Source organism: Balaenoptera ricei, chromosome 1 (assembly GCF_028023285.1).
Source record: "Balaenoptera ricei isolate mBalRic1 chromosome 1, mBalRic1.hap2, whole genome shotgun sequence".
Taxonomy (NCBI): domain Eukaryota; kingdom Metazoa; phylum Chordata; class Mammalia; order Artiodactyla; family Balaenopteridae; genus Balaenoptera; species Balaenoptera ricei.
The window spans coordinates 97,427,609-97,449,325 of NC_082639.1; positions in this window are offsets into that span (position 1 = coordinate 97,427,609).

Below are 21,717 nucleotides of genomic sequence, written 5' to 3' on the forward strand. Positions count from 1 at the left end.
CTCTAGATGACTTGGTCTTTACACCTAGATGCCTGGCAGGTATCTCAAGATATCAAGTCCAAACAGAGCTCTTGATCTCGCCCTGCCCCCAAACGTGCTCCTTTGCTGCCTTCCCTACTTCAACAAATGGAATCACCCTCCTACAGGAAAGTCAAGTCAAAACCTATAGATCATGCCTGATTCTACTCTTCCCCTCACTGTCACATTCGATCCTGTCACCTCTTCCTCCCAAATGCATCCCACAAGTCTCTCCTCCTTTCCACCTTTCTGCCTCTTGCTCCCGACCAAGCCAGCACCATCTCTCCCCAGACTGTCCTAAAAGCCTCTTGTTTCCTCTGCTTCCTCTCTAATGAACTTCAAATCAAAGGACGGTAGGTAACTGCTTGGCCATTGCCTTCACATTAAAAATGAGAGGGAGTGAACAAAAATGACAGAAGGAAGAATCAAAGTTGGTGTTAAAGAAAAAACAATTTCTTGTCAAAATAGTGATTTCTTGTTTGTGTGTTTATGGAGGTGGTGGTATTGACTGGGAAGAAGCATGAAGAAAACTTCGGGGCTGTTGGAATATTCTATATCTTGATCCAGGTGGTGGTTCTGTGGGTGCGTATGTATATGCATGTAAGTAATACTTCAGTTTTTAAAAGTTCAAAAAGAAAGAAAGAGAAAGGAAAGAACTCCTTGCCAAGATTCTAAAGACAGTTTGGCAGCACATAAAGGGATGTTGTGGAACCTACTTTCCTGGCTTCCTTTCAGAATGGGATGGAGTCCTAGCTGCCTGGGGGTGTTCAGTGCCTAGAATTAAAGAGATATAATCAGAAATTATATTTTTTCTGCTTAATTCTACCCTTGGCCCTGTGCTAGGTGCATCGTGATGAATATTTAATGAGTCACTTAGCATTTTGTCACAGAAGAGTATTTAAGGACATGATGAATAGTTAATATGCTGAGTGGAGAGAGGTTTGAGAGTATCCAGCCTAGGCTGTCCTCAGTGTGGAAGCGAATTACTGTGGGACTCCGTTGGGTCAAAAGCAGCCATCTGTTTGTCAGATCTTTCCTGATATGCCCAAAAGCCACTGTACCCTTCAGCTTCAGAAATAAGTCCACCCAAAGCCAAACCAGGCTCTGGTGATAAAAGAATGCCTTGCAAATGTACATTTATGGAGGAACACAGCAACACAGCCTGTGGAACCCCGAAGAAGCCAAACTGACTAATGGTTTTCCTTTTCTCTGCTCCTATTGGCCAACCATGGATGAACAGACCAATAGTCCAGCGTGCAGCTGAGTATACCTGGCCTAGGTGTGTTGTCATCTGCAGGTAGGTGCGGTGCTTGCCAGATTGGGTGGGGTGGGTGTGTAGGAGATGGGCGTTCAGCTTGCAGCATGACAGCACAGTAGTTGAAGCCTTGTCTCCAGAGTTCAAGGCCCACTGCTGCCACTTCCTAGGTGTGTAATTCTGGGTAAGCTTCTGAATCTCTGGTCTCAGATTCCTCAGCTGTGCAGTAGGGAGTTGGGCCGGGGGGCCTCTGAGATCCCTCTGACCTTGACCTTCCATGGCCCCAATTCCCCACACTCATCTCTGCCCTCAGCAGGTAGTCTGGTCTGAGTAAGAGGCTGTGATGGGGGAACAGAGGCTGAGGGCTACTGCTGTGTGCATATGTTTGAAGGCGCCTCAAATGACAAAAGTGTCTGAGCAAATCTTTCTCCTGTCTTCACCAACATTGATTTTTCCAAATGTGGGATCGATGCACTGTTGAGATGGGGAGGGGAAGAGTGCACAATGTTCTCTGAGACCACAGAGGGCAGGCGCTTGCAGAGCTGTCTCCTTCCATTGCCAGCCTTTGTGACTCTTCCTGGGGTTTCTGCAGGCATGATCGATGCTGACAACACTGAGATGGGAGGTGGGGGGAAGCATGAGGAAGCACTGTTTTCCCTGGCTTGGAGTCCAGGACAGATGCCATTTGACTTCTAGTCACAGCTTCACTACTTCCTATCTCTGGAACCCTGAGTCAGTCCCTCTCAGGGCTTCAGTTTCCTACTCTCTCAAAGAAGATAATTGTATCTGAGGTTATTCTGGAGCATTAAAGGGCACATGAAAACTGCCCATTGTCAACTACATGAGATGCATGTGTTTTCCTCTTCTTGGGAAGTTTTCAGTCCTCAATAGAAACTATTCACAAATACCCACCAACCTTTGGGATGGAGACTAAAAGCTTTGGCTTCTCGGGGGTACAGTTCTGCCACAGTGGCAAGAGAATCTAAGAGCATAGCCAGGACTTTCTACTTGGCATCCAAAGCAGGGTCTGGGTGAGAAGCATGTAAATCTGTACTAAAAACTGCACTTAGCAAGAAAGACAGTATGAGGACCAGAGCTTGATGTTGGATGCACAAAGGTAAGCTGATGGTCCAGAAGGGAAGGCAAATTGGTTAGACAATGGCAGTCCATGGTGGAGGGTGTGTAGGTGCCATGGGTGCATAGCACAGGGACATCAAACCCAGGCAAAGTGGTGGCAGGGAGAGAGCAGGGGGGGTCTTCCTGGAGAAGATGATGGCAAAGCTGGGTCCCAAAGGATCGGTGGGAGTTAGCAGGAAAGGGAATTCAAAGCCGAGAGCATTGCATGTATCTAGTGCAAGAAGTGGCTGGAGTGTAGAATCTGCTGCGGGGGATATGGGGCTTTGGGGGAAACCAGAAGTAGCACCAAGAGAAGAAGGAAGGGAGCAGAATAGTATTTTCTTCTGACTTCCAATTTAAAAATGCTGTAACCATCATGACAACCAGAGAGGGTAAGTGATTTGCCCAAGATCATACTGGGGAAAAAAATGACCCCAAAGTGTGTTGGGGATGAGGTGGGCATGGATATGGCTACAACACTGCTCCCAGGACTGCCTGCCAGAGATTTTCCCATGAGATGTTGCGGAAGGTGATTATCACAACAAGAGGCGTTTCGTAGCAGGTTAATAATACACTAAACGTGAGGTATTTCCTGATGTGCCACATTTCCTCTTCCAGGAAAAACTAATTAAACTCTGGGGACAGGAAATGTGTGTGTGAGAACACGGAGTGAAATCAGGCTAATCTGACATTTCACACTCTTGCCGTGACCTTGGCTGATAACTTCTATTCAGTGAATCTTGGTTCCTCGTTCTTCATGCAGATACCTTCCTGAGGCTTGAGCAGTAATCATTTCGAAATGGGATAGACAAGTCCCAGATTTCAAAAAATCTCCCCTCCCCAGCAGTAGTGCCCTTCAAGAGGAACTAACATTTTCAAATGCAAGAAATGAAAGCCCAGACCAGCTTAGTAATTTCCCCCAGAAGATACGAGTAAGCCAAGGGCGAAAGGAGCTAGACCCTGGCTCCCTGTTTCCTGGCCCAAAACACTTTGCCCTATGCCTGCCTGGGGTGAGGGCGCTCTTTTATCCTGCCTGTGCTAGAGGTGAGAGGGAAGCCAGAAAGTTATGTCACATGTGTGGGGCCACTCTGGGCCTTCTCTGCATGACCGTAGATAACGCCACCTATTAAATCCCTGCAGAGGCACTGGAGTACAAGAGTTCTGTTGCCATCCACCCCAAACCCCACTCTGACCTTTGTTTTCATGCTCAACACGGTTTAAAAGGTAAAATAAGCCAGAAGGACCTAGGACATGGCAACGCTAATTTAGGAATTATGACACTTTATGCCAGCTAATGAAGGACCATCCAAATGCCCGACAACTAAATCTACCCTGATGGGGGCCCTCAATTAGAGCCAAAGCTTTCAGGGGTCTAAGATGTGAAAGCGTAGCAGCAACTCAGGAGCAAACCAACCCCTCATTTTGATTTGCCTTCCTTTCCCTTCCTTTGCATCAAACGAACATGCTCTATATCCAGGGACCTCAGCAGGGAGTGACATTCCCCAGCCTGGGATGATGCTTGGCTAATACCATTGTCCCTCTGTCCCAACCCCTCTCCCACACCCCTTCCCTCACCCCCTTTTCTCCTCAGCAGACAAATCATGCCCCGGACAGAAATGTTTAGACACCTGCGTGGACATAGCCTGCGGCAAAGGTCTTGAGCAGCAGGAATGTCTGTAATCATCATGATCTCCAAGATCCTGGGCCAAGCACCAGGGAAACTGAATTGAGAAGAGCTGCAACCCGGCGTTCTGGAGGATTCTCCCCAGCACACTGGTCGGTGGGCTTAACAGCTGCTGACTCAAGATTTCCTGCGGTGACACTCTGCCCTCTGGTGGTGGATCTGTAGAAATTATCACATCCCCTTGGTGGCCTGATTCCGAGATCATCTGTGACTTGAGCCCCAAACCTGAGCTGGGTTTTCTTAAAAGCCACCAGACAAGGGCCCTGTTCCCACTGGCTACCTGCAGGAGACAGAGAAGGAGCATGCGCGGGGATGGTAAGAAAAGAATGCTGAACTGGCTACCTGGACATTGTTTAAACAACAGCAGGCTTTATCTAAAGGAACGGTCTCCCCTAACTCCTGTGGTGACACAGGGGGAAGGACTGCTCCTGGACAATAGTGTTAATATGGCCTTTTTTTTGTACCTCCCCCATCCCCTCAGTCCTCTAAGTCTCTCTTCCTCTGTCTCCTAGGACCAGGACTTGTCAAGACTGTGCCAGAGAGAGATTTTGGTGGATTGCTGAACACACTCATTAGCTGCACTTGTAGGAAGAATGCTTTAGGTTGATCGGGTAGACTCCATGCTATGTTAACCCTCTTTAAAGTTAAAAATAATTATAACAACAAATTCTTCTATAGTGCTTACTCTGTGCCAGGCAATATTCTAGTCTATTGTCATGTGTTTACTCATTTAATACTCACAACAGCTTTAAGAGGTAAAAAACTGATTTACCCCCATTTTATGGGTGAGGAAACAGACTCAGAGAGGTTAAATAACTTCTCAGGTAGAAGTAGCAGAACTGGAGGTTGAGCCTAGAACATCTCTAACCTACTCTACCATCCTGCTTGTCTTACTTCTCCTGACTCAATATAGTAGGTCAGTGGAGGCAGACAGCCTGTACACAGAGAAGTGATTAGGGTTACCTGAGGGATCCCACAAAGGGAAAAAGCCAAAGGCTGGGTGGCCCCTCTGAAACAGATTCTGCAAAGGAAGTGTCATCTGAGATGGACCCCCCAAGGGCCAGTCTCCAAATAGGATTGTAATAACAATGGCTTCCATAAGGTGAATCAAGGATTGACAAATTTAGGGACTTCCCTGGTGGCCTAGAGGATAAGAATCCACCTGCCAATGCAAGGGACACGGGTTTGATCCCTGGTGCAGGAAGATCCCACATGCCATGGAGCAACTAAGCCCGTGTGCCACAACTACTGAAGCCCACATGCCTAAAGCCTGTGCTCTGCAACAAGGGAAGCAACTGCAATGAGAAGCCTGCACACCACGACGAAGAGTAGCCCCTGCTTGCCGCAACTAGAGAAAGCCTGTGCGCAGCAACAAAGACCCAATGCAGCCAAAAAAATTAAAATTAAATTAAATCTTTAAAAAAAATTTAGGGGGGACCTTCAAGATGGCGGAGGTGTAAGATGTGGAGATGACCTTCCTCCCCACAAATAAATCAAAAATACATCTACATGTGGAACAACTCCTACAGAACACCTACTGAACGCTGGTAGAAGACCTCAGGCTTCCCCAAAGGCAAGAAACTACCCACGTACCTGGCCATGTGGCTGACAGGGTCTTGGTGCTCCGGCCAGGTGTCAGGCCTGAGCCTCTGAGGTAGGAGAGCCGAGTTCAGGACATTGGACCACCAGAGACCTCTGGGCACCATGTAATATCAATCGACAAGAGCTCTCCCAGAGATCTCCATCTCAACACTAAGACCCAGCTCCACTCAATGACCAGCAAGCTCCAGTGCTGGACACCCATTACCAAGCAACTAGCACGACAGGAACACAACACAACCCATTAGCAGAGAGGCTACCTAAAATCATAATAAGTTCACAGACACCCAAAAACACACCACCAGACGCAGTTCTGCCCACCAGAAAGACAAGGTCCAGCCTCATGCACCAGAACACAGGCATCAGTCCCCTCCACCAGGAAGCCTACACAACCCACTGAACCAACCTTACCGACTGGGGGCAGACACCAAAAAGAGTGGGAACTACGAACTTGCAGCCTGCAAAAAGGAGACCCCAAACACAGTTAAGTTAAGTAAAATGAGAAGACAGAGAAATATGCAGCAGATGAAGGAGCAAAATAAAAACCCACCAGACCAAACAAATGAAGACGAAATAGGCAGTCTACCTGAAAAAGAATTCAGAGTAATGATAGTAAAGATATCCAAAATCTTGGAAGCAGAATGGAGAAAATACAAGAAACGTTTAACAAGGACCTAGAAGAACTAAAGAGCAAACAAACAATGATGAAAATACAATAAATGAAATTAAAAATTCCCTAGAAGGAATCAATAGAAGAATAACTGTGGCAGAAGAACGGATAAGTGACCTGGAAGATAAAAGAGTGAAAATAACTACTGTAGAGCAGATTAAAGAAAAAAGAATGAAAAGACTTGAGGACAGTCTCAGAGACCTCTGGGACAACATTAAACAAACACAACAACATTTGAATCATTGGGGTCCCAGAAGAAGAAGAGAAAAAGAAAAGGTCTGAGAAAATATTTAAAGAGATTATAATTGAAAATTCCCTAATATGGGAAAGGAAATAGTCACTCAAGACCAGGAAATGCAGAGTCCCATACACGATAAATCCAAGGAGAAACATGTCAAGACACATATTAATCAAACTATCAAAAATTAGATACAAAGAAAAAGTATTAAAAGCAGCAAGGGAAAAGCAACTTATAACATACAAGGGAATCCCCATAAGGTTAAGAGCTGATCTCTCAACAGAAACTCTGCAAGCCAGAAGGGAGTGGCAGGACATATTTAAAGAGATGAAAGGGAAAAACCTACAACTAAGATTACTCTACCCAGCAAGGATCTCATTCAGATTTGATGGAGAAATTAAAACCTTTACAAACAAGCAAAAGCTAAGAGAACACAGCACCACCAAACCAGCTTTACAACAAGGACCTTCTAAGCTAAAGGAACTTCTCTAGGCAGGAAACACAAGAGAAGGAAAAGACCTATAAAAACAAACCCAAGGGCTTCCCTGGTGGTGCAGTGGTTGAGAATCTGCCGGCCAATGCAGGGGACACGGGTTCGAGCCCTGGTCTAGGAAGATCTCACATGCCGTGGAGCAACTAGGCCCATGAGCCACAACTACTGAGCCTGCGCATCTGGAGCCTGTGCTCCACAACAAGAGAGGCCACAACAGCGAGAGGCCCGCGCACCTCGGTGAAGAGTGGCCCCTGCTCACCGCAACTAGAGAAAGCCCTCGCACAGAAACAAAGACCCAACACAGCCAAAAATAAATAAATAAATAAATAAATAATTAAAAAAAACAAACCCAAAACAATTAAGAAAATGGTAATAGGAACATACATATCAATAATTACCTTAAATGTAAATGGATTAAATGCTCCAACCAAAAGGCATAGACTGGCTGAATGGATACAAAAATAAGACCCAGATATATGCTGTCTACAAGAGACCCACTTCAGACCTAGGGACACATACAGACTAAAAGTGAGGGGATGGAAAAAGATATTCCATGCAAATGGAAATCAAAAGAAAGCTGGAGTAGCAATTCTCCTATCAGACAAAATAGACTTTGAAATAAAGACTATTATAAGAGACAAAGAAGGACACTACATAATGATCAAGGGATCAATCCAAGAAGAAGATATAACAACTGTAAATATTTATGCACCCAACATAGGAGCACCTCAATATGTAAGGCAAATGCTAAAAGCCGTAAAAGGGGAAATTGACAGTAACACAATCATAGTAGGGGACTTTAATACCCCAGTTCCACCAATGGACATCATACAAAATGAAAATAAATAAGAAACACAAACTTTAAATGACACATTAAACAAGACAGACAATTGATATTTATAGGGCATTCCGACCAAAAACAACAGAATACATTTTCTTCTCAAGTGCTCACGGAACATTCTCCAGGATAGATCAAATCTTGGGTCACAAATCAAGCCTTGGTAAATTTAAGAAAATTGAAATCGTATCAAGATTGATCGTATCTTTTCCAAACACAATGCTATCAGATTAGATATCAATTCGAGGAAAAATATCTGTAAAAAATACAAACACATGGAAGCTAAAAACTATACTACTAAATAAGCAAGAAATCAATGAAGAAGTTAAAGAGGAAATCAAAAAATACCTAGAAACAAATGACAATGAAAACATAACGACCCAAAACCTATGGGATGCAGCAAAAGCAGTTCTAGGAGGGAAGTTTATAGCAATACAATCCTACCTCAAGAAACAAGAAACATCTCAAATAAACAACCTAACCTTACACCTAAAGCAATTAGAGAAAGAAGAAAAAAACCCCCAAAGTTAGCAGAGGGAAAGAAATTATAAAGATCAGATCAGAAATAAATGAAAAGGAAATGAAGGAAATTATAGCAGAGATCAATAAAACTAAAAGCTGGTTCTCTGAGAAGATAAATAAAATTGATAAATCGTTAGCCAGACTCATCAAGAAAAAAAGGGAGAAGACTCACATCAATAGAATTAGAAATGAAAAAGGAGAAGTAACAACTGACACTGCAGAAATACAAAGGATCATGAGAGATTACTACAAGCAACTCTATGCCAATAAAATGGACAACCTGGAAGAAATGGACAAATTCTTAGAAAAGCACAACCTTCCAAGACTGAACCAGGAAGAAATAGAAAATACAAACAGACTAACCACAAGCACTGAAATTGAAACTGTGAATAAAAATCTTCCAACAAACAAAAGCCCAGGACCAGATGGCTTCACAAGAGAATTCTATCAAACATTTAGAGAAGAGCTAACACCTATCCTTCTCAAACTCTTCCAAAATATAGCAGAGGGAGGAAAACTCCCAAGCTCGTTCTACGAGGCAACCATTACCCTGATACCAAAACCAGACAAAGATGTCACAAAGAAAGAAAACTACAGGCCAATATCACTGATGAACATAGATGCAAAAATCCTCAACAAAATACTATCAAACAGAATCCAATAGCACATTGAAAGGATCATACACTATGATCAAGTGGGTTTTATCCCAGGAATGCAAGGATTCTTCAATATACGCAAATCAAACAATATATACACCATATTAACCAACTGAAGGATAAAAACCATATGATCATCTCAATAGATGCAGAAAAAGCTTTCAACAAAATTCAACACCCATTTATGATAAAAACCCTCCAGAAAGTAGGCATAGAGGGAACTTACTTCAACATAATAAAGGCCCTATATGACAAACCCACAGCCAACATCATTTTCAATGGTGAAAAACTGAAACCATTTCCACTAAGATCAGGAACAAGACAAGGTTGTCCACTCTCACCACTATTATTCAACATAGTTTTGGAAGTTTTAGCCACAGCAATCAGAGAAGTAAAAGAAAGAACAGGAATCCAAATCAGAAAAGAAGTAAGACTGTCACTGTTTGTAGATGACATAATACTATACATAGAGAATCCTAAAGATGCTACCAGAAAACTACTAAAGCTATCAGTGAATTTCGTGAAGTAGCAGGATACAAAATTAATGCACAGAAACCTCTTGCATTCCTATACACTAGTGACAAAAAATCTGAAAGAGAAATTAAGGAAACACTCCCATTTACCATTGCAACAAAAAGAATAAAATACCTAGGAATAAACCTACCTAAGGAGACAAAAGACCTGTACTCAGAAAACTATAAGACACTGATGAAAGAAATTAAAGATGATAGAAACAGATGGAGAGATATACCATGTTCTTGGATTGGAAGAATCAACATCGTGAAAATGACTATACTACCCAAAACAACCTACAGATTCAATGCAATCCCTATCAAACTACCAATGGCATTTTTCACAGAAGTAGAACAAAAATTTTCACAATTTGTATGGAAACACAAAAGACCCCAAATAGCCAAAGCAATCTTGAGAAAGAAAAACGGAGCTGGAGGAATCAGGCTCCCTGACTTCAGACTATACTACAAAGCTACAGTAATCAAGACAGTATGGTACTGGCACAAAAATAGAAATATAGATCAATAGAACAGGGTAGAAAGCCTAGAGGTAAACCCACGCTCATATGGTCACCTTATATTTGATAAAGGAGGCAAGAATATACAATGGAGAAAAGATAGCCTCTTCAATAAGTGGTCCTGGGAAAACTGGACAGCTACATGTAAAAGAATGAAATTAGAACACTCCCTAACACCATACACAAAAATAAACTCAAAATGGATTAAAGAGCTAAATGTAAGGCCAGACACTTTCAAACTCTTAGAGGAAAATATAGGCAGAACAATCTATGACATAAATCACAGCAAGATCCTTTTTGACCCACCTCCTAGAGAAATGGAAATAAAAACAAAAATAAACAAATGGGACCTAATGAAACTTAAAAGCTTTTGCACAGCAAAGGAAACCAATACCAAGACAAAAAGACAACCCTCACAATGGGAGAAAATATTTGCAAATGAAGCAACTGACAAAAGATTAATCTCCAAAATATACAAGCAGCACATGAGGTTCAATATCACAAAAACAAACCCAATCCAAAAATGGGCAGAAGACCTAAAAAGACATTTCTCCAAAGAAGATATACAGATTGCCCACAAACATATGAAAGGATGCTCAACATCACTAATCATTAGAGAAATGCAAATCAAAACTACAATGAGGTATCACCTCACACTGGTCAGAATGGCCATCATCAAAATTCTATAAACAATAAATGCTGGAGAGGTTGTGGAGGAAAGGGAACCCTCTTTCACTGTTGGTGGGAATGTAAATTGATATTATGGAGAACAGTATGGAGGTTCCTTAAATAACTAAAAATAGAACTACCATAGAACTCAGCAATCCCACTACTGGGCATATACCCTAAGAAAACCATAATTCAAAAAGACACATGAACCCCAATGTTCATTTGCAGCTCTATTTACAATAGCCAGAACATGGAAGCAACCTAAATGTTCATTGAAAGATGAATGGATAAAGAAGATGTGGCACATATATACAATAGACTATTTCTCAACCATAAAAAGAAACAAAATTGAGTTATTTGTAGAGACGTGGATGGACCTAGAGTCTGTCATACAGAGTAAAGTAAGTCAGAAAGAGAAAAACAAATACCATATGCTAACACATATACATGTAATCTAAAAAAAAAGAAAAAAATGGTTTTTAAGAACCTAGGGCCAGGACAGGAATAGAGACACAGACATAGAGAATAGACTTGAGGACACAGGGAGGGAAGCTGCGACGAAGTGAGAGAGTGGCATGGACATATATTCATTACCAAATGTAAAAAGGTAGCTAGTAGGAAGCAGATACATAGCACAGGGATATCAGCTTGGTGCTTTGTGTCCACCTAGAAGGTTGGGATAGCGAGGGTGGGAGGGAGACACAAGAGGGAGGAGATATGGGGATATGTGTATATGTATAGCTGATTCACTTTGTTGTACAGCAGAAACTGGCACACCATTGTAAAGCAATTATACTCCAATAAAGATGTTAATTAAAAAGAAAAAGAAAAGGAACTGACAATGTTAAGTAATGAGTTAATGTTAACGACTGTTAAGTAATCTTATGTAAGTCATTTAACTACCCTAAGCCTCCTATAAAATGGATATTTAGGGACGTGGATATAGGACTAGATGTGTTCCAAGGGATAAATGTTAACTACCTGTGCCACCTTTATTTAAGAATTAACCACAATTTCCTGGGTACCTACTATGTGATAGCCTCTGGACTAGTTACTGGGTTTTTTGACGCTGATAAGATAAAACTTTTTCTGAGAATCCAGATTTTTCATGGTGAAATAGTAGCTTTGAAGTCACAAGATTAAACAGGAAAGAATGTCACAGGGAGAATGTCTTAGAAAATATGTAAACCTAACTTGCTGTTCCAGCCTCCATTTGAGATCACTGACTTGTAGGAACCTTTCTGGACTAGCTCACATGCCCACCAAACATACACTAGGCAACCCTGTTATATATCCTCATAGTATCTTGTATTTCTCCATAACATTATGTGTCTTGTGCTTATATTCCCTGTTAAACACTAACTTCTGGGAGAGTCTGGATTGTGCTCACCCCACATCCACAGTGTTTATCATTCAAGTATATTTGTGGGAGGAAGGAGAGAGGAAAAGCAAGAGGTCCTGGCTATTCCCCAGGGAAACAAAATCTATTAGTAATGAAAGAGAGAAAAAGACAAGTGTCAGAGAGAAGAGAGAAAATGTTTCAAGGGTCCGAAGAGGGAGAAGGCACTCCCTTTCCATACTTGAATATTTTCATTGAAGTTAGAATGAGAGAATATGAATGTTTAGAGAGTATGGAGGGTGTTGGGATCTTGAAAAATTTGAAATCACGTATGCAATTGCTTTGCAAGTCTCATGAATGATCTATTTCCTCTTACACTGAATGATCTATTTCCTCTTACACTGTTGCCACTTGTTGGAGATAACTGAATATATTCAAATCTGTTTAGACACTTTGAATATTGATATTATCTGTCAGATTCTTTACACTGTCTGAAATTTAGTTTTCATATTTTCATGTCTTTAATTAAGACTTCCAATGTAGGTGATAATATAGAATGAAACAGGGTAGATAGTCCTCTTCCTCAGTTATATTGTTCTTTTAATCATGATTCTTTGGTTAAGGAAATTTAATCAGCCCAAAGTCCACCTGTCTTTATTTGTATATTTCACAATCCCAATGACAAAAAGAAGAGTTTAAAATATAACAAAGGGAAAAAATACACAATGTATTACCTACCAAAAAATAAGATTTAAATAGCATCATTCTTTGATGATCACAAATAGGTGATGGAGGACAGTGAAATGACATCTTCCAAGGTTTTTTAGAGAAATGGTTTCATACCTGAATTTTACACTTGGTCAAACTATCAATCAAGTGTGAAGGTCTAATTTTTTTGTTTGCTTGTTTTAACTTTCAAGAACTTAACATTTTACTTTCTATATCCCCCATTTGAGAGAGCTTCTTGAAGATACCTCTAGTCAAATAAGCATGACATAAACAAAGAGGATAATGTGGGGAGAATAAAAGGATCCAACCCAAGGGCAATTGAAAGGAAAGGAAAACTAGGATGAGGGCTTTCTGCAGCCCATCTGGTCACATACTTGAGAGACTCAGAGGGCCTCCAGAATGATGTATTTAAGATGTTTTACAATAATAGAAGAGTGATGTGTTGGGTTTTCACTTATAAATTCAACCAAAGAGAAAACATGGAAGAGATGAGTAAAGCGATGAAGCAGAAGGTCAGTGGGATCCTCCCGGACAAGATAAGAGTGATGATACAATTGACGAAAAACGGGAGGTGAGATGGGGAAGGGTTGGGGGAGGGGTGGCAGGGAAGGAGATATTCTTATTATATCACCCTATTTATGCAATAGAAATAGAGGATTAATAGATCATTGACATACACAGGTAACCAATAGATGAGCTATAGTAGTCATTTAAAATTAACAATGAAATTAACTGATTCAATGGAAAATTTGGTAGAAAGTAAAGTAGGTCAATGAAACTGTGTTTTATCACAGTAGGAAATCAGTAGACAATGTCTGATGTTGGAAAAATGAGAAATAAGATTAGAAGAACATAGTATTTCAAAGATTTAATAATTAAAAAAAATAAAAGTGTTTTCCTTGGGAGATTGAGCTGGGAGTGTAGATGGGGTCTGGTGATTGTTGCTTTTTATCATAAACTCTTGTATTCTTTGACTTTGTAAGCAGATGTAAAGAATAATTTGATTTAAAACATTTTTAAGGGGAAAAATCTATTATAAATAACTGAGCTTATTAGAGACCTGCCTATGCAGCTTCCTTGTTGCTTTAAACACTGATCCATTTTATTTTTGTCGGGATTATCTGTGATTAAGTAGTCAGATTTCTATTTTTTTTAGAACCAGAGCTGCCTCCCTCACTCCCTTCTGCTTAAGGGCTGAGAATGAAATTATATACATCCTTTTCCAGAATTGTTCGAAATGGTTGAATTGAAGATGCAGAAAAAAATCATACCCTCATCCCTAGAAGATCACACCCTCTTTTCTTTCACTAAAAGTCAGTACCTCAGGTAACATCTTTCTTGAACTTGCTTTTCAAGTTACTCTGAGCTTCATAAGGTTAGCTGTTGCACAGATAATAAGCATGATAGTAGTAATAATACTAAATAATTGCTCATGTTTATTAAATAACTCTATGGGTCAGGCATTGTTCTAAGGAGTTTCAAATATCATATCCTTTTAGCCTGATAATAGTCTATGGGGGCAACTAGCATGGTGGTTGTGTATAGACTCCAGGATCCACTGTCTGGATATTGATCCAAGCTCAGCCATATACTAGCTTGTATCTACAACTTACTTTTTTTTTTTTTAATTGAAGTGTGGTTGATTTACAATGTTGTGTTTGTTTCAGGTGTACAGCAAAGTGATTCAGTTATACATACATATAGGTCTATTTTGTCAGACATGCAAGAACTGTTCCAGGAAAAAATGTTTCCAGCTCTTCCTTTGAAAAGAAAAGCAAAATAAATACATGAGTTTCAGTGTACATTATTGTATTTATTAAATCTATTAAATAAAATATTGCTTTTTAAAAATTGAAAAAAAAATTTTAAAAAAAGGATTGACAAATTTTAACTTGGAAAGTCTTAAGCGCCTTGAGAATAGGCATTGCTTTAATAATGACCAATGTTTAGCAGTACTTTGCACTTGGTAGTTGGATAGTAAATGTTTGCAGGATGTAGAATGGATAACAATAATAACTAACATTTAATGAGCAATTATAATATGCCAGGCAGTCTTCTAAGAGCTTTACATAGATTACGTCATGTAACATTTACAACATCCCTATGATGTATCTTGTTTTCACTACCATTCTCATTTCATAAATAAGGAAAGAGAGGCACTAAAGGTTGAATAATTTCCTACGGTCACATGGAGAATAGAGTGAGGATTTTAACTCAGGTAATGTGTCTCCAGTGTCTGGTCCCCTATCTACCATGCTTGCTGTCTTTCTGGGTCAGAAGGAAGAGAAGGAGTAAGATACTAGCAATTAAAAAGTCCTCAGGGCAAGACGGGAATAAAGACACAGACCTACTAGAGAATGGACTTGAGGATATGGGGAGGGGGTGGGGTGAGATGTGACAGGGTGAGAGAGTGTCATGGACATATATACACTACCAAATGTAAAATAGATAGCTAGTGGGAAGCAGCCGCATAGCACAGGGAGATCAGCTTGGTGCTTTGTGACCACCTAGAGGGGTGGGATGGGGAGGGTGGGAGGGAGGGAGATGCAAGAGGGAAGAGAAATGGGAACATATTGTATATGTATAACTGATTCACTTTGTTATTAAAGCAGAAGCTAACACACCATTGTAAGGCAATTATACTTCAATAAAGATGTTTAAAAAAAAAAAAAAAAAAAAAAGTCCTCAGGATGCCCAATCTGGACCAGTAGTTCTTCCTTAGAGGACTATTGATGGGATTTAGGGATTTGAAGTACATTTTCTGGGGAGAAAGACATAATGATAGCAGATAATATTCATGTGCTTGCCAACTGTTGAACTGAGTTATTTTAAACCTCAGAGTTCCCCTATGAGGTAAGTACTACTATCATTGCCATTTTGCAGAGAAAACTGAGGCATAGAGAGGTTAAGTAGCTTGCCCAAGGTCACCCAGCCAGTAAGCAGTAGAACTGGAATTTGAATCCAGGTGGTCTGGCTCTTGACTTTGGGATCGTGACCACCATGCTATACTGCCCAGAGACTCTACTGAGTTAAAAAGGAGATATCTAGACCTATTACTCTAGAAAATTTTGGAGGGAAATTAGGCCACTTGTCCTTTTTACACCATACAAAAACCTAGGTTTTCCTATAAGCAACTAAAGTAATGGGAAAATCTCAAACTGGAAAGGTGTATTTCTAGCCCAGAATCAGTGTGGAGAACATATTGCTGAGATCCTGGAGGACAAAGGAAAAAACAGAGCAATCTGAGCGAGACTGTAGAACAACTGGCCCAAAGCAGCGTTCACCGTCATCTCTACCTCCTTCTTCCCTTTGCTTCATCTTGGTCTGATTCACCTCCTTTGACCCCCAAGTGGTGCACAGTGAGCAGTTCAGCTGCTTTTCTCCTTTGACCATCACAGACCAACTTCAACCTGAAAATGAAGGACAAAGAGCTGGGATACCAGTGGCTAATAGCATTTGCATCTTCCTTCTCCGGCTAGGGAAGTGCCTTCAAAATGAGTTCCTGGACATAAATTATCCAGCTGGACACACAGTAAGCACAATTCTGCAACAATAAAACTGCATTGGTTAAAAGCTCATTGTCATTATTACCTTCGTGTCTCCTTTCCTTGCTACCTTTTAGATAGTCTTCTAGGTGATATGGAGTAGAGGAAACAGACTATGGGAGATTCAGAGCCTAGAGTAGAGAGTTTTTTGTTTGTTTGTTTGTTTTATTGTATTTCTCTCCAGAAAGCCTCATTAAGTAATGAACATTTTCATAATATTTGGTGCGTGTGCAGCATCATCAATCTCAACATCTCCTGGGGAATTTGTAATATCATCAATCTCAAATTTTGAGTGAGGTTTAATCCCACTTCTGCAGGTGATCACAACATTGTCTCATTTAAAGTTCACAGCAAGCCTATGAAGTAGGTGCTGGAATTATCCCTAGTTTGCAGATGATGAAACTGTGGCTAAGACATTAACTTGCTCAAAGTCACATAGTTAAGAAACCGTATTTGGATACAGGCTCAAATCATTTGAACTCCTGAGGTCAGGCTCTAAGCTGTTCTGCTCAATTTCCCAAGTAAGGGACTTTGGACTTTATCTTAAGGTCAATGAAACAACATTGAAGAACTTTAAGTAGGAGAACATAATGTTTTGCATTTTAGAAACATCTTTCTGGAACTTGTGGACAATGTGACAATGTGAACTGGCTGTGTAATTCCTTTCCCCCAAAACAGATAAGACATTATAGATAAAATTTCACTTATAATAGGAGTCTTGTGTAAAACAAGAAAGCAAAGTTCCCAGGTACTGGAAATGAAGAGGGACCACAAAACTTGAGAAGAAAGCAGGAAGTGAAAGTTGAATGTCTTTAGGGGTATCAGAGACAGATAAATGTCAGGGTAATGGGACTTTAATGGTGGCAGAGGAATGGCTGATGAGACCAAGGCCTCAGCATGTCAGACAACTGGAAATAAATCACCCACATAAAACTGGGAGTCACTCATCTGTGGAAGAGGAGGTAGAATTTCTTTGTTCTATAGCTCAGAGACACCACAAGGAAGCTTGATAGCCTCATGGAAATATGGCTAGAAAGTTAATGGAGGAAAGTTAACCCCTCCAGCTAGATCAGCATAAATGATCTCCATAATTGCACAGCCCAGGAGTATGGAAATTCAGAGTCAAGATATATTATAAAATTCCTCTGGAACCAATGAAACCTACAGGAACACAATAGGGAAATATGAAACTGCCTCCCAAGATTGTTCTTAAGTTGTAGGACCTGAGGGACTCCCATGGAAAAGAACTCTCTTTAAAGATGAGCTTATGATATAAAAAAATGACAAGGCACATAAGGAAACAAACTGCCTTGAGAGGGAGTTGTAAAGAGCAAACACAAAGAACTACAGTTAGTAGGAGAAGCTGAGAAGGTCTTTAAATTAGGTGAGCTCAAAGAGCAAGAGTAAACTCCACAAGGCAAGAGAAAGACATTGTGGGGAAAGAGTCAGTAAATTGAAAAAGATACAAAGATAAATTCTAGAAATTTCACAATTTGCGATATATGTACACATAGTTCCAGACATTTAGGTAACAGGTTACACTGCCTACATAAGTAGCTATCTTCCCTGTGATTCTTGTCTTTCCTAAAATCTAGAAATGAGGCCCAGGTAACTGTGTTTTTGGTGGTGGTGATGGAGTCTATCCCCTGCAAAAAAGACTGACTCTGCTGGGTTAAAGGAAGTGTTACCGGATTTGGGCAAAGGCTGGTGGTTGACTCACATCCCACAGTTCTTGATGGTCTAAGCTACATCCACTCTTCAAACTGCTTCAAGGTATCCTCCAAAACAGACTTCAACTCCCTAGCCTTCCTAAAATCCTCACTGATTAGGATTTGACACCACCAAGCCAGTGGGAAACCTGATTTTAATGCAATGCAATAAATAAGCTCAGCAGAGGGAGGAGTAGCAGAGCATTGGCTGCCTGGGGATTGGCCTGGTCAGCATGAGGATGTCACCCATGGAATTCTAAGGTCATCTATCCCTAGGCTTCACATGTAAATCATGCTCATGAAACCAGATCGTTGAATATCTGTTTTCAGGCCCTATGTGTATTCAGCTGTCCATTCATCCAGCAAGTTTCTGATATACATAATAGGTATTCAGTAAATAATTGTCCAATGAATAAACAATGGATCTTCGACTATATCACACTCACTCTGGGCTGTCAATAATTCTTGGCTTTCTGGAATTCCCTGGTGGTCCAGTGGTTAGGATTCTGTGCTTCCACTGCAGGGGACACGGGTTCGATCCCTGGTCAGGGAATTAGGATCCTGCAGCCTGCGGTGTGGCCAAAATAATAATAATAATAATAATTCTTGGCTTTCTGCCCCTAAACCCATACTATTCAGAGTGGTGGTCATATTGCAGTTTATCCTCTCCCCTTCACCTTTAGGGAGTTTGTCTCTCAAAATCACATTCCCATACTCAAATTCACTCTCTAATCATCTACTGGGTCTCCTTCTTCAAGATCACTTAGCTGGGGTAGTTATGAAAGTATGAAAGCACAGAGTGGCCCCAACATGATATTCCTAATCTGTTGAGATGCTGTGGATGGCCCTACACTCAGACTTCTTAGAAAGGGCATATAGAGAATATAGTGCAGACCCTGGAAGGCCTCAGGAAGGGCCATTATTCCCCTGCTGGCTGTGCCCGTGTGTCATGTGAGGGAGGTATTTTTTCTCTTTTCCAGACGTAAGGTGGCTCAGATATTGGTGAAGTCTTCTTACACATAGCACTTTGGACTTCCAACAATAATCGTTCAACAGTCTTGGAGATTTGTGAGATTTCATCCTTAAATGGGTTGTATCTCTTTTAATAGAACCTACTTTTTTTTTTTGAGGTTCAGGTCTTCTATTTATTTATTTATTTATTTTTATTGGCTGCCTTGGGTTTTCGTTGCTGCTCACGGGCTTTCTCTAGTTGCGGCGAGTGGGGGATACTCTTTGTTGCGATGTGCAGCCTTCTCATTGCAGTGGCTTCTCTTGTTGCAGAGCACGGGCTCTAGGTACATGAGCTTCAGTAGTTGTGGAGCGTGGGCTTCAGTAGTTGTGGCATGTGGGCTCAGTAGTTGTTGCCCACAGGCTATAGAGCGCAGGCTCAGTAGTTGTGGCGCATGGGCTTAGTTGCTCTGTGGCACGTGGGATGTGGGATCTTCCCGGACCAGGGCTCCAACCCGTGTCCCCTGAATTGGCAGCAAGCGGATTCTTAACCACTGCGCCACCAGGGAAGTCCCTAGAACCTACTTCCGAAAATGTTATATACTGCCACCAGATGGAGATAGAGAGAGTCAAAGTTTCATTTTGTGTATGTAGCAATTTTTGAGTGTTATTTATTGAACATAAGGTTAACTTATTAATCCTTTACATATGTTACCTCACTAATATTTATTTAGCTATTTAATTAATTATATTATCCACCATATAAGGGAGATATTATCAACACATTACAGATGAGAAAACTGAAGCTCAGAGATCTTACGTATCTGGCTCAATTTCTAAGACGTGGTCAGAAATTTTCAGAGAGTTTTCTCTTAAAATATTTTTAAGACAGTTTCTTTCTAAGTTAGACATATACTTACCATAAGGCCCAGCAATCCCACTCCTAAGCATTTACACACGAGAAATAAAAACCTATGTCCACACAAAGACCTGTACACAAATATTCATAGCAGCTTTATTCATAGTAGCAAAAACTGGAAGCAACCCAAACTTCCATAAACTTATAAATTGATAAATAAATTGTGGTATAGTCACAAAATGGAATATAGCTCAGAAATAAAAAGAAACTAATTATCGATAACTTGCAAAAACATGGATGAATTCAAAAGCATAATGCTAAGTGAAGGAAGCCAGACACAATAGGCTACCAATGGCATGATTCCATTTATATGATATTCTGTAAAAAACCAAAACTATAGATACAGACATGAGATCAGTGGTTGCCAAAGTTGAGTGTGTGTATGTGGGCAGGATTAAATTCACTACAAAAAGGTTCAAAGGAATGTTTTTTAGAGGATAGAACAATTTTCCCCTGTTTTTATTGTGGTTGTGGTTACATGACTGTATTTGTCAAAACTTGTCAATATGCTAACTTATAAGGGAGATTTTTCCTAAAGTATGTAAGTTATATCTCAATATACATGACTTTAAAATATATTTAAGAAACAACTAAACTTGACTGATTCATAATGTCATATTATATATGGTACTCCTTAAAAGAACTGATGAAATTATCCCTGATCTTTCTTAACAACTTTATCTTCAATTTAATTTGTATATTCACCTGTTGAACACTTGCAAGCAACCCTAGAACTGGGATTATCAAACCTTTAGAGGTACATGAATAGGATTCAAGAAGTCAGTGAACCTCCTGAAGTTAAGTACAAAATTGTGTGTGTGTGTGTGTGTACAAACGGGCACTTATATGTGGAGAAGCTCATAATTTTTGAGTTTTCAAAGGGAGCCCCTGAAAGTTACCAATAAGTAAGGCTTCACTGTACCCAGGGAGAAGAGGTTCTACCATTGCATGGCATCAACTGTGAAAGGAGTCTGGATCTCAGCATCTAGGGCTAGTGAGGCTGAGTTCTAGGGAGGACAGGTCCTGGAGAAGGAGTTTTCAGGGCCTGTCTTCCTAGCAGATGGGTGGAATGATGAAGGTGCTCCAGAAAAGAGTCGTTGGGAAAATGACCACAGCATACCATGAGGAATGTCTGCACCAGACACTTTTTTTTTTTTAATTAATTAATTTATTTATTTAGTTTTGGCTGTGTTGGGTCTTCGTTTCTGTGCGAGGGCTTTCTCTAGTTGCGGCGAGCGGGGGCCACTCGTCATCACAGTGCGCGGGCCTCTCACTGTCGCAGCCTTCTCTTGTTGCGGAGCACAGGCTCCAGACGCGCAGGCTCAGCAATTGTGGCTCACGGGCCTAGTTGCTCCGCGGCATGTGGGATCTTCCCAGACCAGGGCTCGAACCCGTGTCCCCTGCATTGGCAGGCAGATTCTCAACCACCGCGCCACCAGGGAAGCCCCAGACACTTCTTTAAATACCCAAGGGATAGAGTACTCAGCAGCAGTTAGAAGCAACTGCTTCTACCTATGTAAAAAGTATGAATCTTAAAAACGTAATCTTGAGTGAAATAAGTACAAAATATTATAGAAATATTACATATTTAAATATATATAGTATATATTATATATAATATACATAATAGTACATATGCAATACATATTGCATATGTGTTTTATATAATACAGCAGCATCATTTAGGTAAGTTAAAACATTTGGCATTAGGTCATAAAAGCAAAAGATACTCATTAAATG